At 44.2% G+C, this 21,258-nt stretch overlaps 1 protein-coding gene and 2 long non-coding RNA genes across 14 annotated transcripts in view; 1 reads left to right on the top strand and 2 right to left on the bottom strand.

Moving 5' to 3' along the window:
• Positions 1-21,258, bottom strand: part of PALM2AKAP2 (PALM2 and AKAP2 fusion) — a 473,479-nt gene that overhangs the window by 335,103 nt on the left and 117,118 nt on the right. The gene's annotated exons all lie outside the window — the stretch shown is intronic.
• Positions 1,532-1,910, bottom strand: LOC145520340 (uncharacterized). Its single transcript, XR_014064418.1, has 2 exons — positions 1,776-1,910; positions 1,532-1,686 (listed from the first exon to the last, which is right to left on the bottom strand). It is a non-coding gene; the product is annotated as an uncharacterized LOC145520340 (long non-coding RNA).
• LOC145520325 (uncharacterized) lies at positions 2,015-15,705 on the top strand. Its single transcript, XR_014064413.1, has 7 exons — positions 2,015-3,631; positions 3,904-4,759; positions 7,005-7,291; positions 7,908-8,067; positions 8,186-8,367; positions 12,575-12,693; positions 15,526-15,705. It is a non-coding gene; the product is annotated as an uncharacterized LOC145520325 (long non-coding RNA).

The raw sequence follows: 21,258 nt of genomic DNA, 5'->3' as shown, positions 1-21,258 counted from the left end.
CTTCCCCTTTCTCTTATCTGAGCTTGCTTTTAAGGACTTCCTCTGGAGAAGGGAATGGCAACCCACTCCGGGATTCTTGCATAGAGAATTCCATGGACAGAGGAGCCTGGCGGGCTACACAGTCCATGGGGTCGCAAAGAGTTGGACACGACTGAGCAAGTTCCACTTTACTTTCAGTTTTTCACCCCATTGGGACCTCAAGCTCCCATGAGTGCGTAACTCTGAGGACAACAGGTTTGCCAGCTGAGGTGACATTTTTCACCACAACTGAAGAGCAGCAAGCTTCCCCCGAGCTGGCTCCTCCATCTTGCTCTTCCAGGCTGCCTACCACATCCACCCATCCCACCTCACCACCCTGCTGTAATTAATCAGATTGGGCTGTTTAGAAGGTTTACTGCTATCAATGGCCTAAGTTCTTAAGGCTCATTCTCCATCTCCCAGTCACCATTGCAGACACCCACACATAAGCCAATTGTCTAATCAAGGCTTGGGGTCCTCAAATGTCATTCTTCCCTCCAAGGCAGTCAGAAACCCCTATTAAAGAATACAGAGTCTCCACTGACTGTAAAAGGAAACAGTAGTGAATGCTGTACTGCTTCCAAGTGTTTAGAAAATAAAAGGCTAGAAATAGAGCTGTAGAAATCAACAATAACAGATTCTCCAGACTTAAAGACTCCATTTTGAACTAAAGCAAAGATAAAACTAAGATGACAGATGGGCTTTATCTCAAATACTAAGCTGCTAGGTTGGTCACAGTAACCCCACTGAGAGCACTGTGTTGAGGAGGATTCTGAGGCCAAATCTGAGCTGAACTGGCATTAATCCCATCATTAATTAGTGATACACAGGACCAAGTTAGATACTCAGTCGTATCCGACTCTTGGCAACGCCATGGACTGAAGCCCACCATGCTCCTCTGTCCAGGCACGAATACTGGAATGGGTAGCCATTCCTTTCTCCAGGGGATCTTCCCAACCCTGGGATCGAACCCACAAGACCCAAGAGAGGCAGTTATTTGCCAGACCTGGAGTGATCCTTTGCATGGGCTTTGGAGCCAGATTTGGGGTCAAATTCAAACTCAGCCACCTTTGCCTAGAATAATATTTAACCTCCTTGAGTCAACATTTCCCTGCTTATTAAAATAGTGATAACAGCACTATACCTTTAACAGAGTATCAAAGTTCCCATTAAATGTTAGCAAAGCAAAATATGTTGTATTAATACATATTAAATGCCCAATAAACAGAAGCGCTTATGATATTAATTCTTTAGCTCCAAAGTCAGTTCTCAAAAGTAAATGCCCTAAAATAGGCTTCTCTGACTCAAAGGTTTGTTTACGTTGATTCTCATCTTGTTTTCAAATCAATAAACCACATGCTGGCGTGTAGGAGGCACTGGGTAACAGTTGATGATAAATACAGCATTTCTGCTCAGCATCCTCTCCACCAATAGCACCTCTGTACTAGCAGGCACGGAGGACTCTGAGTGGCTCTAGACTGAATTCTCAGCTTTTCCTAAAAATAAGCTCACAGACTGAGTCATCCCTTTATTCTCAGGCTCCTCTGAAAGTTGAACAGGATGTCACAGTGTCCAGAAATAGCCTCCACATTCCAACTCTAAATTGGCCTCTATCGACAATCAGGCTTTCAGCTGAAGTTGGTTCAGATGCTGCCTCTGGGTTTCCGTCTACAGAGAATGACATGAGCAATAATAAGAACGAAAGGTGACCCCTGCACAAAATAGAGAGGCCACCTCAGAAGGCTTCAGCAATTTACCAGCTCCAACAGCAATGGCACACTGGGCAAGCAGGCAAGCACCCTGGCCTCCACTCTGCCACCAGAGCAATCTCTGATAAACCCTGGGTCTTCGTGGCTCCACCAACCATGGGACCAAGTCCTGGCCCCTGAACCTGGCACGCCTGGTCTTTTGTGACCCAGCACCCACTGCCCTTGTGGCCTCACTTCCTGGCACGCTCCAGCCACACCCACCTCCTTGTCATTTCCTGCTGCTACTCTGCTCCATCACGAGCCTTGAGCCTTTGTCCACGCTGCCCGTTTGGCCTAGAACTTGGAACAAGGAACGTTCTCATCTTGGCCACCCTCACCAGGCCTAGGCTTCTTTTTGGCTTTTTAGGGAGGACAGGAGGGGCTGGATGGAGCCCTGGGGCAGAGTAAGGAAATGAGCAAACCTATGAGACACAGGCCACATGGACCACACCGTGGGGACCCAGAGGAGAGGTGGAGGGCCACGGGGTAGGTGTGCCGGAGGCAGAGAGATGTGCAGGACACAGCCCTGGATGAGCTTGGACAAGTTACATAGCCGAAATGACGTTTTCTCTGAAATGAAATGCAGAAAATGACACCTGTCCTGTTCTTTGATGCACAAAAAGAGCATGAAAGTGAGAGAACTCTGCAAACGCTAAAAGCGCTATGAATCCACCAGGAATGTTTTGGTCATTCTTGGTGATGAGGAAGGGGACAATCCAGGGCCCTTGAACAAAACAGCCCTGATGGTTCCTGAGCTGATATTCTGAGTTCTGGGATGTGGTCTGAAGCTCTACCCTCTGTTCTTAACTGGCTTTTGTGGAGGGAATATTTAAGCTTTCTTCATCACATCTTAGTGTGAAATGCCGTTCTTGGCCTTGACTAGAGGCTATGAAGATAAACGGCTTCTACTGGAGACAAAGGGTTAGGGGACCCTTAGGGTCCTGGGTGCTAAGAGGAAGTCAGGAGTGTGACAAAGGGCAGAGGCTTGAGTGGCGAATGGCACCCCACTACTCTTGAGTCCCTGGGCCACTTCCCTTGGGACACAGTGTCTACTGCCACAGCCAGAAGCAGACTAGGATGTGAATGGCCATCACTGTGAGACGCAAGTGCCACTTGACAATAAGCAGAGACCCTGGTATGGGTTGAATGACGTCCCTCCATTACAGATACAGTGAAGCCCTCAGCCCTAGCACCTCAGGGTGTGACTTTATTTATAAATAGGGTCTTTACAGAGGTGTTGGGCTTCCCAGGTGGCGCTAGTGGTAAAGAACCCACCTGCCAATGCAGGAGACATAAGAGACACAGGTTTGATCCCTGGGACTCAGGAGGAGTTGGGCATGGCAACCCACTCCAGGATTCTTGCCTGGAGAATTCCATGGACAGTGGAGCCTGGCGGGCTATAGTCCTTAGGGTCGCAAAGAGTCAGACATGACCGAAGCGACTTAGCACACACATATGTATGCACAGAGGTCATGAAAATTATGTCATTATGCCAGAGCCTAATCCGGAATGATTGGTATCCTTATGAAAAGGGGAAATCTGGACATGGACACATGTAAAAGAGTTTGTGAAGAGATAAGACAGGGGCAGGGACAAGACAAGGAGAAAAGCCTGGAGCTGACCCTGCCTTCACGGCCCTCAGATGAAACCTAGCCTGCAGACACTTGATCTTGCATTCCAGCCTCCAGAACTGGGAGACCATACACTTCTGTCATTTAAGCCACCCAGTCTGCGGCACTTGGTTATGACAGCCCTAGGAAACTAACACAGACTGTTTATAACAATCCAGGGGAAAAAGGAACTTCAGAAGCCACAGTAGTCCAAACTGTTAGACTGCCCATGGGTTCACTGGGTGAAAAACACAGGTACTAACCCCACACAGGACATTCTGGAACCTGCTGACCTTAATGTCAGAGGAAACTAATTACTAGTGGCTCATCTTTATTTATGTATTTTGAAACTCCCTTGTGGCCATCCTGAATACCCTGGCTCCTGGTTCATAGGCACAACTCCTGCCTTGGTGGTCCACAGCAAGGTGTGCCATGGGGATGGGGATGGCTTGTGCCCAGCTGCTTGGGGTACATGCATGCAGTGGGGTCACTGTTGCTCAAGGTTGCTGCTCACTATTGCTTTCAAGGTCACAGTGGGTGTCCAGCTCTCTCTTTTCTCAAGGGGAGATCGGCAGACCTCCAGGAATGGGATGAACCAGACTGAAAGCTGCTCTCCATGGGGAAGGAAGGCATTAAGAGGGAACTGAGCTCAAATATTATTGTGGATGGAAAAAAGTCACCTGCCATTCCAGTCAACAAGGCTGCTGCCCACCATCAAGCCATCAGCAACTGCAGATGCCCCAGAGGTGTACCCTGAGGGGAATTCAAGAAAGAGAATAAAAATGACAGTGGCCCTAGATAAGATGTATATCAAAAGAAATTTCAATGAGCCAGACTCTTGCATCTTCCCATACAAAGAAAAGCACTAAAATCATTAACTTGAGATGTCTGGGGGTTTTTTGTTTGTGTGAATAGCCATCTTTTGATGTTGAACCTCACGCTTGTTTCATCCTATGTATCCTGCCTCTTCCCTCATCTCTTTGGAACAGCCCCTCGGGGCTGTCTGACAGGCTGCCATCCCCAGCTACAGTGCTCAGTAAGGTCACCGAAGAAAACATAATCCTCAGCTTTTAAGTTGTGCGGTTTTGGTGAGGGCAACACAGCCCAAGCATCCTGTCGTGGCCCCAGATAAAAGGGGGAAGCTGGTAAAGCGACCAGTTCATCTGAACGAGGACTCACTGAGTATCTAGGATGTGACGGCTTCTCTCTCTTAAACTTGGGAACCCCAAGTGGGGGCCGGATGCTTCCTTGCCTTTTGAACCTAGATAGGAGACAAGAGACACAACCCAGCTGGGAGAGTTTAGATGGAAAGTTATGCAGAAGAAGGAACCTGGAGAGACTTGCTAGGGAAGAGCCTCAAGCAGGTGGCCGGGGTGGCGTCAGGTGAGGGGACAGTGCATGTGTGCGCTCAGTTTGTCCAGCTCTTCGTGACTCCATGGACTGCAGCCCTCTGTCCATGAAATTTGCCAGGCAAGAGTACTGGAGTGGGTCGCCTTTTTCCTACTCCAGGGCAGAGAGGGAGCTTTAAAGCAGACATCTGGCTAAGAAAAAATTCAGGGGGAGTTCTCTGACTGTCCAGCAGTTAAGACTCCGCACTTCACTGCAGGGGGCAAGGGTTCGATCTCTGATTTGGGAACTATTTAATAAAATCGTGCATGCCATGTGGCGCCACCAAAAAAAAAAAAAAAGATAAAAATAAATAGTCATACCTTATTTGAAAAAAAAAAAAAAGAATTCAAGGAGTCCAGGGATGAGCCAGAACACACAGCAGCCATTTAAAGGCTATTAGAGCTGAAATATTGCATCACCTTCAGTTACAAACAGAAGGACAAGCCTCAGAAATATTTTCAGTACCTATGACTTTGTCTTAAGTAGGTACCTGGAGGTATTGTCATATCACATTATAGTTGTGCGAGATGAATATCACTTATGTTCATCAATAATTAGAAATCAGAATATGTATTGTTCAGTTCAGTTCAGTCACTCAGTCATGTCCAACTCTTTGAGACCCCATGGACTGCAGCACGCCAGGCCTCCCTGTCCATCACCGACTCCCAGAGTTTACTTAAACTCATGTCCATTGAGTCAGTGATGCCATCCAGCCATCGCATCCTCTGTCGTCCCCTTCTCCTCCTGCCTTCAATCTTTCCCAGTATTGGTCTTTTCAAATGAGTTAGTTCTTCACATCAGGTGCCCAAAGTACTGGAGTTTCAGCTTCAACATCAGTCCTTCCAATGAATATTCAGGATTGATTTCCTTTAGGAAGGACTGCTTGGATCTCCTTGCAGTCCAAGGGACTCTCAAGAATCTTCTCCAACACCATAGTTCAAAAGCATCAATTCTTCGGCGCTGAGCTTTCTTTATAGTCCAACTCTCACATCCACACATGACTACTGGAATTGCCACTAGATTTTATTTAATACAATAATATAGAAACATGTGCTGTGTGGTCAGTCATGTCTGACTCTGTGTGACTTCAAGGACTGTAACCCGCTAGGCTCCTCTATCCATGGAATTTTCCAGGGAAGCATACTGGAGGGGGTTGCCATTTCCTTCTCCAAATATAGAAGCATAGATGTTACCTATCACAATTTTCTAATATTGACCTGCCTGTATTTCAATGTAATTGGTCATCTTTTTAATCCTATGCATTTTATTTTGTGCACTGAAGCATTATTCTGAGTTCACAAGCCTGGGAAGGAATCTGAGTCATAAAACAATTTAAGAACCCTGCTTTAAGGTTACTAAAATATCAATAACCTCAGATACGCAGATGACACCACCCTTATGGCAGAAAGTGAAGAAGAATTAAAGAGACTCTTGATGAAAGTAGAACAGGAGAGTGAAAAAGTTGGCTTAAAACTCAACATTCAGAAAACTAAGATCATGGCATCTGGTCCCATCACTTCATGGCAAATCGATGGGGAAACAATGGAAACAGTGACAGACTTTATTTGGGGGGGCTCTAAAGTCACTGCAGATGGTGGCTGCAGCCATGAAATTAAAAGACGCTTGCTCCTTGGAAGAAAAGTTATGACCAACCTAGACAGCATATTGAAAAGCAGAGATATTACTTTGCCAACAAAGGTCTATGTAGTCAAAGCTATGGTTTTTCCAGTAGTCATGTATGGATGTGAGAGTTGGACTATAAAGAAAGCTAAGCACCAAAGAACTGATGCTTTTGAACTTTGGTGTTGGAGAAGACTCTTGAGAGTCCCTTGGACTGCAAGGAGATCCAACGAGTCCATACTAAAGGAAATCAGTCCTGAATATTCATTGGAAGGACTGATGTTGAAGCTGAAACTCCAATACTTTGGGCACCTCATGTGAAGAACTGACTCATTGGAAAAGACCCTGACGCTGGGAAAGATTGAAGGCAAGAGGAGAAGGGGACGACAGAAGATGCGATGGCTGGATGGCATCACTGACTCAATGGACATGAGTTTGGGTAAACTCCAGGAGTTGGTGGTGGACAGGGAGGCCTGGTGTGCTGCAGTCCATGGGGTCTCAAAGAGTTGGACACGACTGAGCGACTGAACTGAACTGCAAGTGGCTTTGGCGCTATGTAAAATGTATCGTGAAGGCAGCAATGTACTGTGATGACACTGACACTGTCTTTGTCCTCCAGGAGCTTATAATCAAATGAAAGGGAAGAGATGGGAATTACCCTCTTTCCCTGCCTCCTTGTGCTTCCTACTGCTTATTCCCATCAAGCCAATTACAGCACCTCTGCCAGTCCATACAGCAGCTCTGCAGGATCTAGAAAAGATACCTCTTCCTCAAGACACCTTCTGGCACCTGCTAGAAAACTGCCCTAACAAATACAGCCACAGTGAGCATGTGTGAATGGCGCCCTTGGGAGCAGTTACCACCCCAGAAGAGGGTCTGACTGATACATCTCTGCAGAGACACCAGGTAAGAAGGCTCCTTACACACAAAGGGTAGGCAAGGATGTCCTTATCCCCTGGACATAAGTACATCAAAGATGACTCTCATCTATCATGTTGTTCTTTCCCCAAGGCCACCTGCAGCTTTAGGCATCTTCCCAAGACAGTCAGAGTTGACATGGGATGAAAACCATTTGTCCTCTCAGGCTCAGGGCTTTACCCTTTGTGAGAAGCTTGTATTTTCATGGGTGATTCTGAAAACTGTAAAAGTCTCCAAGACTTCAAGGAATGAATCCCGCAGGGTGAAAGGGAAGACTTAAAGCAATGAATCCCTAATGCTGAAAATATGGGAACTACATTTGGTCAGATAACCCTTACATTATACTACATTGGTGGTTGTCAAAGGGCTTATTTGGTCCTCTGGGGAACATTTAGCGGTCTGGGGACACTTTTGATTGTCATGCTAGGGCATGGGCAATGCTACTGGAATTTACTGGCTAGAGAGCAGGGATACCGCTAAACATCATACAATGCACAGGACAGCCCCCACTGCCACCGTAAAGAATTATCTGGACCAAGCTGTCAATAGTATCGCAGTCAAGGAAACCTTAACTAACCCCATGCTCGGCTTCCTATTCTCCCAGCAGCTGCTCAGAAGTTATCCAGAAAGAGAATTATTTCAGGGACTGGCATATGTCTGACCAGAAAGGCAAAAGCCATCCGCTGGTCGAGGGAGGACCCACAAGTGTCCACCCCACGGCCTGCTCCACTCTCCTCCCCACCATGCTCACACGGCCGGTCCAAGTATGTCAGTAATCCCTTTGTAAATCTGATTTCACAATTGTGGCTCTGCTATCTCTCCAAACCTTGGGCAATCTGAAAATATTTACTAAGTCACCAAAGTCCCTTTGGAAATTTCCAGGCAGACAAGACTCAAAATTGCAGCTGGCCCTTTTGGACAAGAAAGGGAAGGGGGGCAGAAAGGAAACAGTTGATGGTTCAGGGAGTCAGAGTGGACTCTGCTGCCACAGGCCATTGGCAGCTTTGACCCCCACTGGTCACTTCATTTGCAAATGAAGCCATTCGCCCTATGACGTCCATAAGGTAAATGACTCTCAGCCAAGGGCTAATGAATGACAGGGCAGTGGGTCAGAAGCCACTTTCCTGCTCTGACTCAGGGGATGTGGTGGGCATGTTCTCTGACTCCCATTCTGACACTGCACCCTTAAAATCCCCCAGGGAGCACAGCATGAGGCTCCTGGCAATTTCTGGGGAGAAATAAAAATGACATGAAGACTCACCAGTGCTTTTCCTCTACCCTCTTAACCCCTGTCGGTGGAAAAAAATGGCTTTCAATGCAATCATTTATTTTTAGATGGGCCAAACTGATACTTCTAAGAGATCAGATTTTCTGGTTTTCAAAAGAAAACACATAGTTGGCTAGAGAGCGAGGAAATAACAAGGAAACTCTATAGTAGCAAAACTCAACATGTGAGCATTTCAGTAACTATCAGCCTCTCATCATAATGACCCAGAAGAGAGTGAAAAGAGTGTCTATGCTTTACTGTTTTTCTTTCTCATTCACTCTGCCTTCTTTATTTTTTAAAAAAATTTATTGAAATATAGTTGATTTACAATGCTGTTAGTTTTAAGTTTGGTACAACATATATATAAAATGTTTAACTTCAGTATATATTCTTTTTCCTTATAGGTTATCATAACATATTGAGTATAGCTCCTTACACTATACAGTAGGCCTTTGTTGTTTATCTATTTTATATATTATAGTGTTTATATGTTAATCTCAACCTAATTTATCCTTCCCTTCACCTCCGCTCTCTCCTTTGGTAACCGTGTTTGTTTTCTATGTCTGTGAGTCTATTTCGCTTTTGTAAATAAGTTCATTTGTGCCATATTTTTTAGATTCCATATATAAGTGATATTTGTCGTGCTGATTTACTTCAATTTTTCAAAATATAATCATCTCTAGTTCCATCCATATTGTTACAAATGGCATTATTTTATTCTTTTTTTGTGCTATACTGGGCTAAGTTGCTTCAGTCATGTCCAACTCTTTGAGACCCCATGGACTGTAGTCTGCCAGGCTCTACTGTCCATGGAATTCTCCAGGCAAGAATACTGGAGTGGGTAGCCATGCCCTCCTCCAGGGGATCTTCCCAACCCGGGGATCGAATCTGCATCTCTTATATCTCCTGAACTGGCAGGTGAGTTCTTTACCACTAGCGCCACCTGGGAAGCCCATGTCTTGGCCACTGTAAATAGTGCTGCTGTGAACATTGAGGTACATGTATCTTTTTGAATTAGAGTTTTCTCCAGATATATGTCTAGGAGCTTTACTGTTCTGAACTGTCAGCAACCAAACAACAGTCACATCTTTAGCCAAAAGATTCCTAGAACCTTCATAGGCAGAATTCTCTGACATAAATCACAGCAACATCTTTTTTAATCCATCTCCCAGAATAATGGAAATAAAAGCAGAAATAAACAAATGGGACCTACTTAAACTCAAAAGCTTTTGCACAGCAAAGGAAATAATAAACAAAACAAAAAGATAATCCACAGGCTGGGAGAAAATATTTGCAACTGATGTGACAGATAAGGGATTAATCTCCAAAATTTACAAACATATTATGACACTTATCAGCATCAAAACAAACAACCCAATCAACAAATGGGCAGAAGACCTAAATAGACATTTCTCCAAAGAGGACATATAGATGGCCAAGAGGCACATGAAAAGATGTTCAACATCGCTAGTTATTAGAGAAATGCAAATCAAAACTACAATGATACATCACCTCACACCAGTCAAAATATCTATCATCAAAAAATTCACAAACAGCAAATGCTGGAGAGGGTGTGGAGAGAAGGGAATCCTACTTCCATGTTGGTAGGAATGTAAATTGGTACAGCTACTATGAAGAAGAGTACAGAGGTTCCTTAAAAGGTTAAAAATAGAGCCACCATATGACCCCGCAATCCCACTCCTGGACATATATCTGGAGAAAAATGATCCAAAAGAATACATGCACCCCAATGTTCACGGCAGCACTGTTTACAATAGCCAAGACATGGAAGCAACCTAAATGTCCATTAACAGAGGAATGGCTAAAGAAGATGTGGTACATATATACAATGGAATATTACTCAGCCGTTAAAAAGAATAAAATGATGCCATTGCAACAACATGGATGGACCTAGAAAGTGTCGTATTGAGTGAAGTAAGTCAGGCAGAGAAGGAGAAATATCGTATGACATCCCTTATGGGTGAAAAAAGAAATGATACAAATGAACTTACAAAACAGAAAGAGACTCTCAGACTTACAAAATGAACTTATGGCTGCCAGGGGGAAGGAATAGTTAGAGTTTGGGAAGGTCATGTACACATTGCCATATTCGAAATGGATAACCAAAAAGGACCTACTGTATAGCACATGGAACTCTACTCAATGTTATGTGCCAGCCTGGATAGAGTGGAGTTTGGGGGAGAACGGATACATATATATGTATGGCTGAGTCCCTTTGCTCTTCACCTAAACTACTACAACATTGTTCATCAGTTACACTCTAATACAAAATAAAAAAGTTTAAAGTTTGGGAAAAAATTAAAAAAAGATTCCTAGGACCTTAAAGGCAAACACAACCATAGAAGATACGGAGTTTAGAGCAGGAGTGAGCCCAGGTTTTTCCAATGAAGAGTCAGAAAGTAAATATTTTAGGCTTTGCAGGCCGTACGGTCTCTATGGGAACTACTCACTTCTGCTGCTGTAGTATAAAATCAGCCATAGACCACGTGCAAATGAATGGTAAGGAGTATGTTCTGATAAAACTTTATGTGTGGATATGGAAATCTAAACTTCGTATGATTTTCACATCATAAAATATTAAAAAAAAAATTTCCAACCATTTACACATGTAATAACCACATATTGCTCATGGGCCTTATGAAGAGAGACTGCAGGCCAGATATGACCCCTAGATTGCTGTTTACTGACTTTTGGTAAAGTCAGTATTGGTCTAGATAGAAAATTGGAATTTTACATTCATTCTTCATTCTGAAGGTACTCTATAAAATTGATTTTCCTTCTTGTCTCACTGTAATTCTGAAATCACAGTAGTAACATTGAAAAATGAAAAAACAAACAAACAAGAGAAATCAATCAACCAACACAGCATTCTCAACCAAAACATCCAGGCTGGGAATGAGCTGATTGTGAGCACTGCGTGACTCACAGACGACACACAAGGCCACATCTTGCTCAATGCAGTATAAGATATACCGGCTGCTGAAGGCTAGCATTCCAGTGATTATTTTCAAAATCACCCAGTGTGAACAATCTCTTTGTTTAGTCTTCACAGTTTTATGTTATTCAAAGGTTGGGCTAGGGGAGGGGGTTGGGAGAGGGCTGGGAAATGTCCTAATTCCTGAAATCCAGTTGTCCTCTGCCTTCCAACACACACTAGTCCCTTTCTTATTCTCCAGAAAGGAAATGTCTAGTGTCTAGTGGGTTCAAAACATGTCTAGGGGGTTCAAAACACATGAATGTATTGATGAGATCCTCTTAACCTTCCAATACATGCCCTATCTTCTTACAAACGTATTGCTATTTAAAATCAATGACTATCGATAGATTGGGAGTTTGGGATTGACATATACACATCGCTATATTTAGATAATCAACAAGTATCTACTGTATAACACAGGAAACTCTACTCAATATTCTGTAATAACCTAAATAAGAAAAGAATTTGAAAATCAGATACATGTACATGTATAATTGAATCATTTTGCTGTACACCTGAAACTAACACAGTTGTTAGTCAACTATACTCCAATAAAAATTTTTAAAAAATAAGGAAGAGAAAAAAAAAAAAACCACTGAGTATTTTCATATTCACATGCAGGGTGAAACACAGACCCAGAAAAAGTGGGTTCTGAACTCAGTTGTGAATGCAGCATATATGTGAAGGGGATGAGCTTGCCAGATGAAATGTAGGATGCCCAGTTAAATCTGAATTCAGACAAACAACAAATCATTTTTTTAGTATAAAAGTGTGTCCCATGCAATAATTGGGCATCCTATAATTTTAGTTGCTAAATGTGATAACTCTAGTAGAGGCTAGAGCAGAAAAAACAAACTAGGCTGAAGCAGAAGGTATTTATTGCGGAAAAGCAAGAACTTGTTCTGGTTAACCCTCTAACCTCTAATGATTTTTAGAAGCGTTAAAGTCAGGGTACAAGGTGGAGACAAGGAGAACTACTTACATTCCAACATTCCAATGTGTACAGAGTTTAAAAAACAGTGCTTCCTGGAGGAGTCCTGAGGGCTGATGGACTGTTCTGCATCCTGTGCTGGCAGTTACATAAATCTACATCTTACAAAATTCGGAGAAGCGTACATCAAAAAGGTGACTTTTGTTCTATGTTAATGTCATTTTTAAGGAGTGTTTTTAGTTGTTATTTTTTACAGACAACTGGGGAGTTGACCCAGCATGCTGGATAAGGAACAGATCTAAGCAGCAATACTGACTCCACCTGAGACTACATTTTTCTTATGGTCCTCATAAGCTGGTCCTCGACGGGTTTCTGGCAGGCTGCCTATTTATTTGCCCAACAGGACTAAACCTATCTACATCGGAATTAGCTTCAAGCTGTAATACTATCACTCTATCTCCACATATTACCAGCTTTACGATTAAATACAATAGTGTTGTGAAAGGCAAAATGGGAAACCGGGGGCCTGGGATGGGGACTCGGAAGGGGTCAGAGGTGAGGAATGAATCTAGCCCACACTGGATTAAAATCTGTGTTTGGTGTGCCCACACAGTGCTTCAATGGTTATGATATAATTATCAACAGACTTCCTTCAAAAGCTGGATTTCCAGATGCCCTTGAAGAATACAAGATCCTTGAATTGTATTCCCACGAAGTGCCCATCAGCTGGAGTTGACTACTGCCTGGGGAGCCCACTCTCTCTCGTCACCAGAGTCCCACAGGCTCGGCCACCACATCAACCTGCCATCTGTACTCAATTGAGGTTTTAATGCCCAGTATAAGGCATTCAGCCAGCTGTCTAGCCCAAGGGAAACTCAGGAACTGGGAGACCCTTCCTCCCACTGAAAGAAAGCTACAGGATCAAGTTGCCATCTTTGACTTGCTTTCTGAGCCCTGGGTTGCCCTGTCTCCCTATAGGGGAGATGCTCCCCTCCTGTTCTCCTCACTGCTAAGCCATTCTGCTTCAAGATTTTCTCTGTGGACCTGAGCTCAAGGCAGATGAGAGCTGGAATCCTCTAGAGGCCGGGACACGTCAGGACAGAAAGCAATGATGGCAGTAAGGGAAGAGAGCGGACAGTGACTGAGCATTGAAATTACTTTCACCTTAGCCTCCTTTGTGTTGTCAAGGCCAGCACTTCCTCTTCATCACGGCCATCAGATCCAATGCCGATCAGACATTTATCATTCTCACTCCCGTGTGAATAAGGACGGGGAGTGATCAGGCTGCCAGAGTCTTATTTCTAGTAGCTGTAGAGTTAGAGAGTATATTCTTTTAAAATTAATTTTTATTGGAGTATAGTTGCTCACAATGCTGTGTTAGTTTCTACTGTACAGTAAAGTGAAACAGCTATATATATACACATATCCCCTTTTTTGGATTTCCTTCTCATTTAAGTCACCACAGAGCACTGAGTAGAGTTCCCTGAGCTACACAGCAGGTTCTCATTAGTTATCTATTTTATGTGTGCATGCTAAGTTGCTTCAGCTGTGTCTGACTCTTTGTGACCCTACGGACCATAGCTCACCAGGCTCCTCTGTCCATGGGATTCTCCAGCCAAGAATACTGGAGTGGGTAGCCATGCCCCTCTCCAGGGGAATCTTCCTAATCCAGGGATCTAACCTGTGTCTCTTGGTCTCCTGCATTGGCAGGCAGGTTCTTTACCACTAGCGCCATCTGGGAAGCCCTCAACAGACTATCAATAGTGTATATATGTTAATCCCAATCTTCCATTTCATCCCACTCCCCCCCTCCCCCTTCAAGGTCCATAAGTTTGTTCTATACATCTGTATTTCTGCTTTGCCAGTTTTCTAGATTCCACATATATGTATTAATACCCAATATTTGTTTTCTCTTTCTGACTTACTTCACTTTGTATGACAGCTTAGAGAATATATCAATAGCCAGCCTCCCAGGACCTGCCCTGCCTTCTGACCCATCCCCACAGACCTATCTCAGCTACTGTTAACTATCCTTTGGGTTTTGCTGCAAGTTTTATTTGATGACCAGCACTAAATTCTGAACACATATGCTCAGATTTCACTGTTCATGAACACGGCTGCCTACATACCAGCTGGAAAAGAAAAATGAGCGCTCAGATGATAGGCTTATCACTACCTAGAGTCTGTGTTTGTTTCCTGGATAAGCAGGGTTTCCCTTCAAGGCCACTCATACTAACTTCAGGCTTTCCAGATCATTTTTTTAAACGGATCATTTTCCCCCAGCTTTAAGGTATGATTGAAAAAAGTTGTCTATATTTACAGTGTACAACATATTTTTGCTATACACTGGGAAATAAAGATCATAATTAAGCTAATTCATATATCCATCACCTCACACAGCTACCATTTTTGTGTGTTTAATGATAACACATGAGATCTACTCTCTTGGCAGATTTCAAGTATATAGTAACATGGTTTTTAACCATAGTCACCACGCTATGTATTGAGCCTCTAGAATTTATTCAACTTATAATTAAAAGCTATACTTTTGATTAACATCTCCCCTTTCCCCCACTTCCCACCCTCTAGTATCTACCACTCTCCTCTCTTACTATAAGTTCAATATTTTTTTAGATGCTACATATAAATGAGATTACAGGTATTTATCTTTCTGTGTCTGGCTTTTTTCACTTAGCAGAATGCCCTCCAGGGTCCATCCATGTTAGTCACAGATGGAAGGATGTCTTTCTTTATAAAGGCTGAATAATACTCTACTCTAGATATACCACATTTTCTTTCTTCAATCTCATCTGTCAATGGACACTTAGGTTGTTTTAATCTCTTGGCTACTGGGAACAGATGCTGCAATGAACATGGGAGTGTAGATGTCCTGCCAAGATAGTAATTTTGTTTCCTTGTAATATATACACAGAAGTGAAATTGCTGGATCACATGGCAGTTCTATTTTTAACTTCTTGATGAACCTCTACACTCTTTTCCACTTTTCACATCTTTATGTCTCACAGTCCCACTGTGGCAAGGACATTTTTGAACCATTTCCTGACCCATTAGAAGCAGCAAGTATCATCAACCCAAGCTGACAAGTCAAATCCCTCATCGGGAAACTAAGATCCCATACGCTACACAGAGTGGCCAAAAAAAAGGTAAAATAATATATCACTAACAATAAAGATGATCCTCAACCATACTGTTTTTTTGTGGGTATTTTTTTTAAAAAAGAAAAAAAAGATGAACCAGGAGCCCAGAGGGGAGCTGCTGAATTGACCCCATGCCTCTTGGCCAAAAGGTACCTCTCCCAGATCCGGCTTCTCTCTTCATCACATAAGGACATACATGTATCACAGGTGCCAATCCTGAAGCCCCATGTGATATTTACTGGTCTCCAAAATTGTTGGCATCATTGCTCAAACTCAGAGAAAGAGGATCCCCTAGCTACCACCAAGGGGTTAAGTTTTCAAGCCTATGTTTTCCTGTTAAGAATAACATTTTTTATAACCCTCAAAGTTTTAAGTTTCAGCCCTGACTTTAAAAATAAAGTGAATCCTCAGATGACTGGTTATAATTTAGAAGAAGGGGGGGGGGAAATCCCACCCACCTAGAATAGTAAGTAAACCGGTATCGTGCAGCGAAAAACGAAGGGCAGGTTTCACAAATGCCTTGAAGACGTCTTGCTAGTGCACAGACTGTCAAGAGCCTGGAAGCCCGCAGGGTAATGAAATAGGCTGCCAGAGGCGAAACGAAGAGCAGGAAGGTGTGTTCTGAGGTCTGGCTCATAGCCTTTGCTGGGGCTTTTATCTTGGGAGCGCATGTGGCTTTTCTTTCCCTTGCATTTTATGCAAGGGAAAGGGACCAGGTTCCCTATTTCCTTCTTCTAGCTATGCTCAGAGGATGCTATACAAACATGGACACGAGGGTCAAAGACTGGCCCCAAAGTATTTTTAATATACGTTCAAGCATTATGTAAATAGACTAAAGGCTTGTCTCTGTCCGTCTCTCTGTGTATTTAATAATCTCCTTTTGTGGATTCTAATTCAACATGAGACTAATGGAAAAGGCTGCCATACCCATTAACCAAGGGCATATGCAGCTCCAACATGCACCCCCACCCCCACCAACCTCTGCTTCTGCTGGCATTTCCTGCCAGAAATAGGTCTCAGCTGTGCGGTCTTCGCCCAAACCCACAGCGCTCATGTGCAAACTTTCCTCTCCAAAGCTCCTCGTGCTGGGCGGCCATCACCCAGCTGCCCAACCGTGTTCTCTTAGGTCTCATCCTGCGCCGTGTGGGCTCTTGTGCTTTGTGTTTTAAGACAAACCAGAATCTGGGTGAGGCTGAAACCATCTGAATAAGAAGCCTTGGTTCGCGCAATGGATGCTACAATTAGGATGAGGGAAGACTGGAGGACATCTTGGCGAGAATAAACTCCTCTTTGACACGCCAATGACAAGCCAGGCTTGTGCACACAGACTGACTTAGGAGAATCACTAACCATCATTCAGTAAGTGAACCTCAGTTGCCCTGGCCGCCTATTAGAGTCGCCCACGTGACAAGCAGCTGCATTGAGAATCAGGCCTGAAGGCTGGAGAGGCTGCTGCAAGACTTGACTGGCTGATCTGCTCTGGGACTTCTCCATCTAGAGCATCATACACGTCTCATGTGGGCTTCCCAGGTGGTTCAGTGGTAAAGAACCCTCCTGCCAATGCAGAAGATGCTAGAGACACGAGTTTGATCCCTGGGTTGGGAAGATTCCCAGAACAGGAAATGGCAACCCGCTCCAGTATTCTTGCTGGGAAATCCCATGGGCAGAGGAGCCTGGAGGACTATAGTTCATGGGGTTGCAAAGAGTCACACACGACTGAAGCAACAAGTACCCAAGATGAACAAGATCTCCTCTTGAGCAGCCAATTGATGGAAGAGGGACACAACTACATCACTTTCAAACTGAGCTAGGTTTGTTGTTGTCATTGTTTGGTCACTAAGTCATGCCCAACTCTTTCGTGACCCCATGGACGACAGCCCGCTTGAATTTGGTCTCTTACTCCATCTCATCTCTTTAAGATATCCATATTTCACAAACTCCTGGCCATGTCACTGTGGGTGTGTGATACTTACGAAGACCCAGGCCATCATCTCGCTTGGTCTTCTATCACTTCACCAGCAGTACTCAACGTGTGTTCCCTAGAACAGCAGCTGCAGCTAGGAACAGCAAACCCTGGGAATTTGTTAGCAATACAAATTCCCAGGCCCTACCCCAGATCTACTGAATCAAACTCTCTAGGAGGAGGACCCAGTAACCTGTGTTTCTAAGGAGCCCTCCAGGTGATCCTAATGCACTGCAGTTTGAGAATCACAGGTCTATGCCACTGCTGGCCAAAAGTCTATGTCTAGTAGCAGCCACTGCTATTATTAGAAGTCCTGAGCCCAGCTGGCTCACCCTACATTGTTATTCAAGGCTGATATATTAAAATCGTCTCAAACATCTGGTAACATGTGACAGCTCAAATTTGCCTACCCTTTTTTTAAAAAACTTTTTATGTGGACCATGTTCAAAGTCTTTACCCAGTTTGTTAAAATACTGCTTCTGTTTTTTATGTTTTGGTTTTTCTGCCATGAGGTATGTGGGATCTTAGCTGCACCCCCTGCATTGGAAGGCGAGGGCTTAACCACTGGATGGCCAGGGAAGTCCTGCCTATCTTGTTAAAGATGCTTCTATGATAGTGGGCAACCCACTCTAGTACTCTTGCCTGGAAAATCCCATGGACGGAGGAGCCTGGTAGGCTGCAGTCCATGAGGTCGCTAAGAGTCAGACACGACTGAATGATTTCACTTTCACTTTTCATTTTCATGCATTGGAGAAGGAAATGGCAACCCACTTCAGTATTCTTGCCTGGAGAATCCCAGGGACGCCGGAGCCTGGTGGGCTGCCGTCTATGGGGTCGCACAGAGTCGGACACGACTGGAGCGACTTAGCAGCAGCAGCAGCATGATAGTGGAATTTCCCACATCAAGGTGCCGTATTTTAAGCTTTTCTGTCAATTTTTAGAAAGCCATCATCTACCTAGACATGAGTTTTGAGTTATAATAATGTCAGTGGTTAAAAGGAGCTAATTTAATATCAACAGATACAGCAAATATGCACTTTTCCCAATGATCCAAACATTTGGACACCAAACTCACAAAGCCCTGCTGAAAATGCACCCTGCCTTTGTAACATTATGAAAGATCTAAGGGGGACTGGTAGTACTACTTCACAGCATCCTTATGAAAGCCAAATAAGTCCATGCATAAAGAAAGCACAGTGTAAAGTCCAATGCTCTACCTATATCTGGAGGTCATGAAAGGTCAACCCATTGACCAAAAGAAATTTTGTTTCATCCACAAATTTTTAAAAACTTTTTAAGCCAGTTGATTTTGAAATGGGAGTTCTCACATTTTAAAAAGGAAGACTTCTGGCTTCTCTTGAGAATCAGTGGATGTGACAACATAGGACCCACATTCACACCTGTCCCTTCACTGAGAAGTGGTATCTTCTCTTCAGGTCCTTACAACTTCCCATTCAATCTGTGTCACTCATTTATGTTACATGCTGGCTCCCAGGTCCTTCTGGGCTTGCAAATCTTGTTCACTGTAAACAATCCTTTTCATTGTTATTATCATTATCCTCCTGCACTGCAAAGGTGTCACTATATTCATGAAATTTCCCAGTGTGGCAATTCACCAGTTGAGGTGAAAAGAATTCATCTTTCACCCTTTGCATCCATTTTCTTCTTAAAAATGCATGAGTTATGATTTGTTGATTCACTTACTATAAAAAGAAAACTTTTGTTGAGTGGTTTCTGTAAGCTTGCACTGAGTATTTCCCATGAAACCTGTCAAATAACCTTCGCAACAATTCCATGAGCCTGGTATTATCATTATCCCCACCTTAAAGATGAGGAAACCAGGGGACAGCAAGGTCACACAGATACTAACAGAAAGGCTGCTGGGATATGAGCAAAGGCTTTCAGAGACCAGAATCCATGCTTGTTACTTGCCAGACTGCAAGGCACTGACAGCCTTGGGGACCACTGTGTCTGTGCATCAATGCCATTGTCTCAGTCAATATCTCAACACGAGGACCAGCTCTTACTGCCAAGGAAGTTGATCAATATCCTCAAGAGGGATCAGTGATGAAATGGGGGTAGTTCAAAGGATCAACAGTGGTGGTCCCCAAAGCACTGGAAAACCCGAGAGAAATATAGAAGGGCTATTACTGAGCCCTGGATTTCTTCTAAATATTGACAAATCATAACCCACAAGCCCCCCTGCTTGGCTTTTTAAATGATGACTGGTCTATTTCACAGGGCACTTGCCAGAGCAGCTGTTGTTTGTCCCAAGAGGCTAAAGCCTGAAATACTCAGAGGTACAAATAACTGGTCAGAGAGGTGCATGACCCTTGGGCATATTTGTGTAAGCCCTGCCTTGGCACTCTCAGACCTGGCAACGACCCTGAATGTGCCCCAAGTGGCACCTATCCACTGGGCGGTCCTGCAGAGTCATCTGGGTCAAACCCTTCCTCAGCACTACTGTCCTGGGCAAACCATTTTTTAAACTTCAGCTTGAATTTTTAGAAGCAGGGTACCATTTACGTGGAAGAAGATGAACAAATGAATGGCTGGCATCTTCAATTCTCCCATCCTTTTACCAGCTGCCTGCCAATGACAGAGGTTCATAGGGGACATGTACAGGGATGGTCTCCCCAAGAGCCGCAGTTTGTGTTACTATAAGTCTTGGATTTGAGTCTCTAGAACCTCTGAGGTATCCCTGACCTGGGAAGCTAGGCTGGATGGGATCACATGCAAACGGCAGCCAGGATTTCTGCCCAAGCCAGGTAGGCCAACTCAACTGGCCTGGATCAGAGCAGGCTGACTGGTTTCCTGAGCCTTTGGTCCACATTCCAACTCTGATGCTCAGGGTCTTACTGCTCAGAGGCAAGAACGACACTGAGAGATGAAGCCAAGGAAATGCCTTGTCTCTCTGCAAGTACAGGGCAGAGCCAGACTAAGCCACCCACCTATATCCAGGCCTTGGGAGCAGGTGGAGGCCACAGGTCACTAACTGCATCCCCTGGGGGAGAGTTTTAAGAGGGAGAGGGGCCCAAAGTGAAATCCCCAAAGGGCAGATTCCACAGAGGCACATCCAGGCCCACATACCCCAAAGCTCACCCCCTCTCCTCCGCCCCCAGCCCCCAGTTGAAGGATCCTAGAGGCAGCTCTCTCCCATAGCAGAGCACCCCCCACCCAAAGCTAGACATGCCACCAATACTAGGAATCAGGAGTCAGGAGAGAGATACAACCCTTCCACTTCTCGCTGTGTGAGCCCAGACACCTCTGCATACTCTCCTGTAAAGTGCAGACAACGAGTCCTGCCTAGCACAGCTCAGAATTAAGGTAATACATGCAGGCTTTTGTAAATTGTAAAGTGCTACACAAACACCAAAGATCGTTTTTTATTATTCCAGAGTTCGAGTTCTTAATAAGTGACCAAATATCCTAAAAAGCCAGAGTAGGTTGGATTGGCATCTCATGAGCGTGCCAAGTCGCTTCAGTCGTGTCTGACTCTTTGTGACCCTATGGACTGTAGCTCTCCATGTTCCTCTGTCCATGAGATTCTCCAGGCAAGGACACTGGAGTGGGTTGCCATGCCCTTCTCCAGGGGATCTTCCTGAATCAAGGATTGAACCTGAGTCTCTTACGTCTCC

Source organism: Giraffa tippelskirchi, chromosome 1 (assembly GCF_054371585.1).
Source record: "Giraffa tippelskirchi isolate mGirTip1 chromosome 1, T2T-mGirTip1v1.2.pri, whole genome shotgun sequence".
Lineage (NCBI taxonomy): Eukaryota > Metazoa > Chordata > Mammalia > Artiodactyla > Giraffidae > Giraffa > Giraffa tippelskirchi.
Note: the sequence above shows the minus strand (reverse complement) of the source record. Positions and strands in the feature narration are given on the sequence as shown.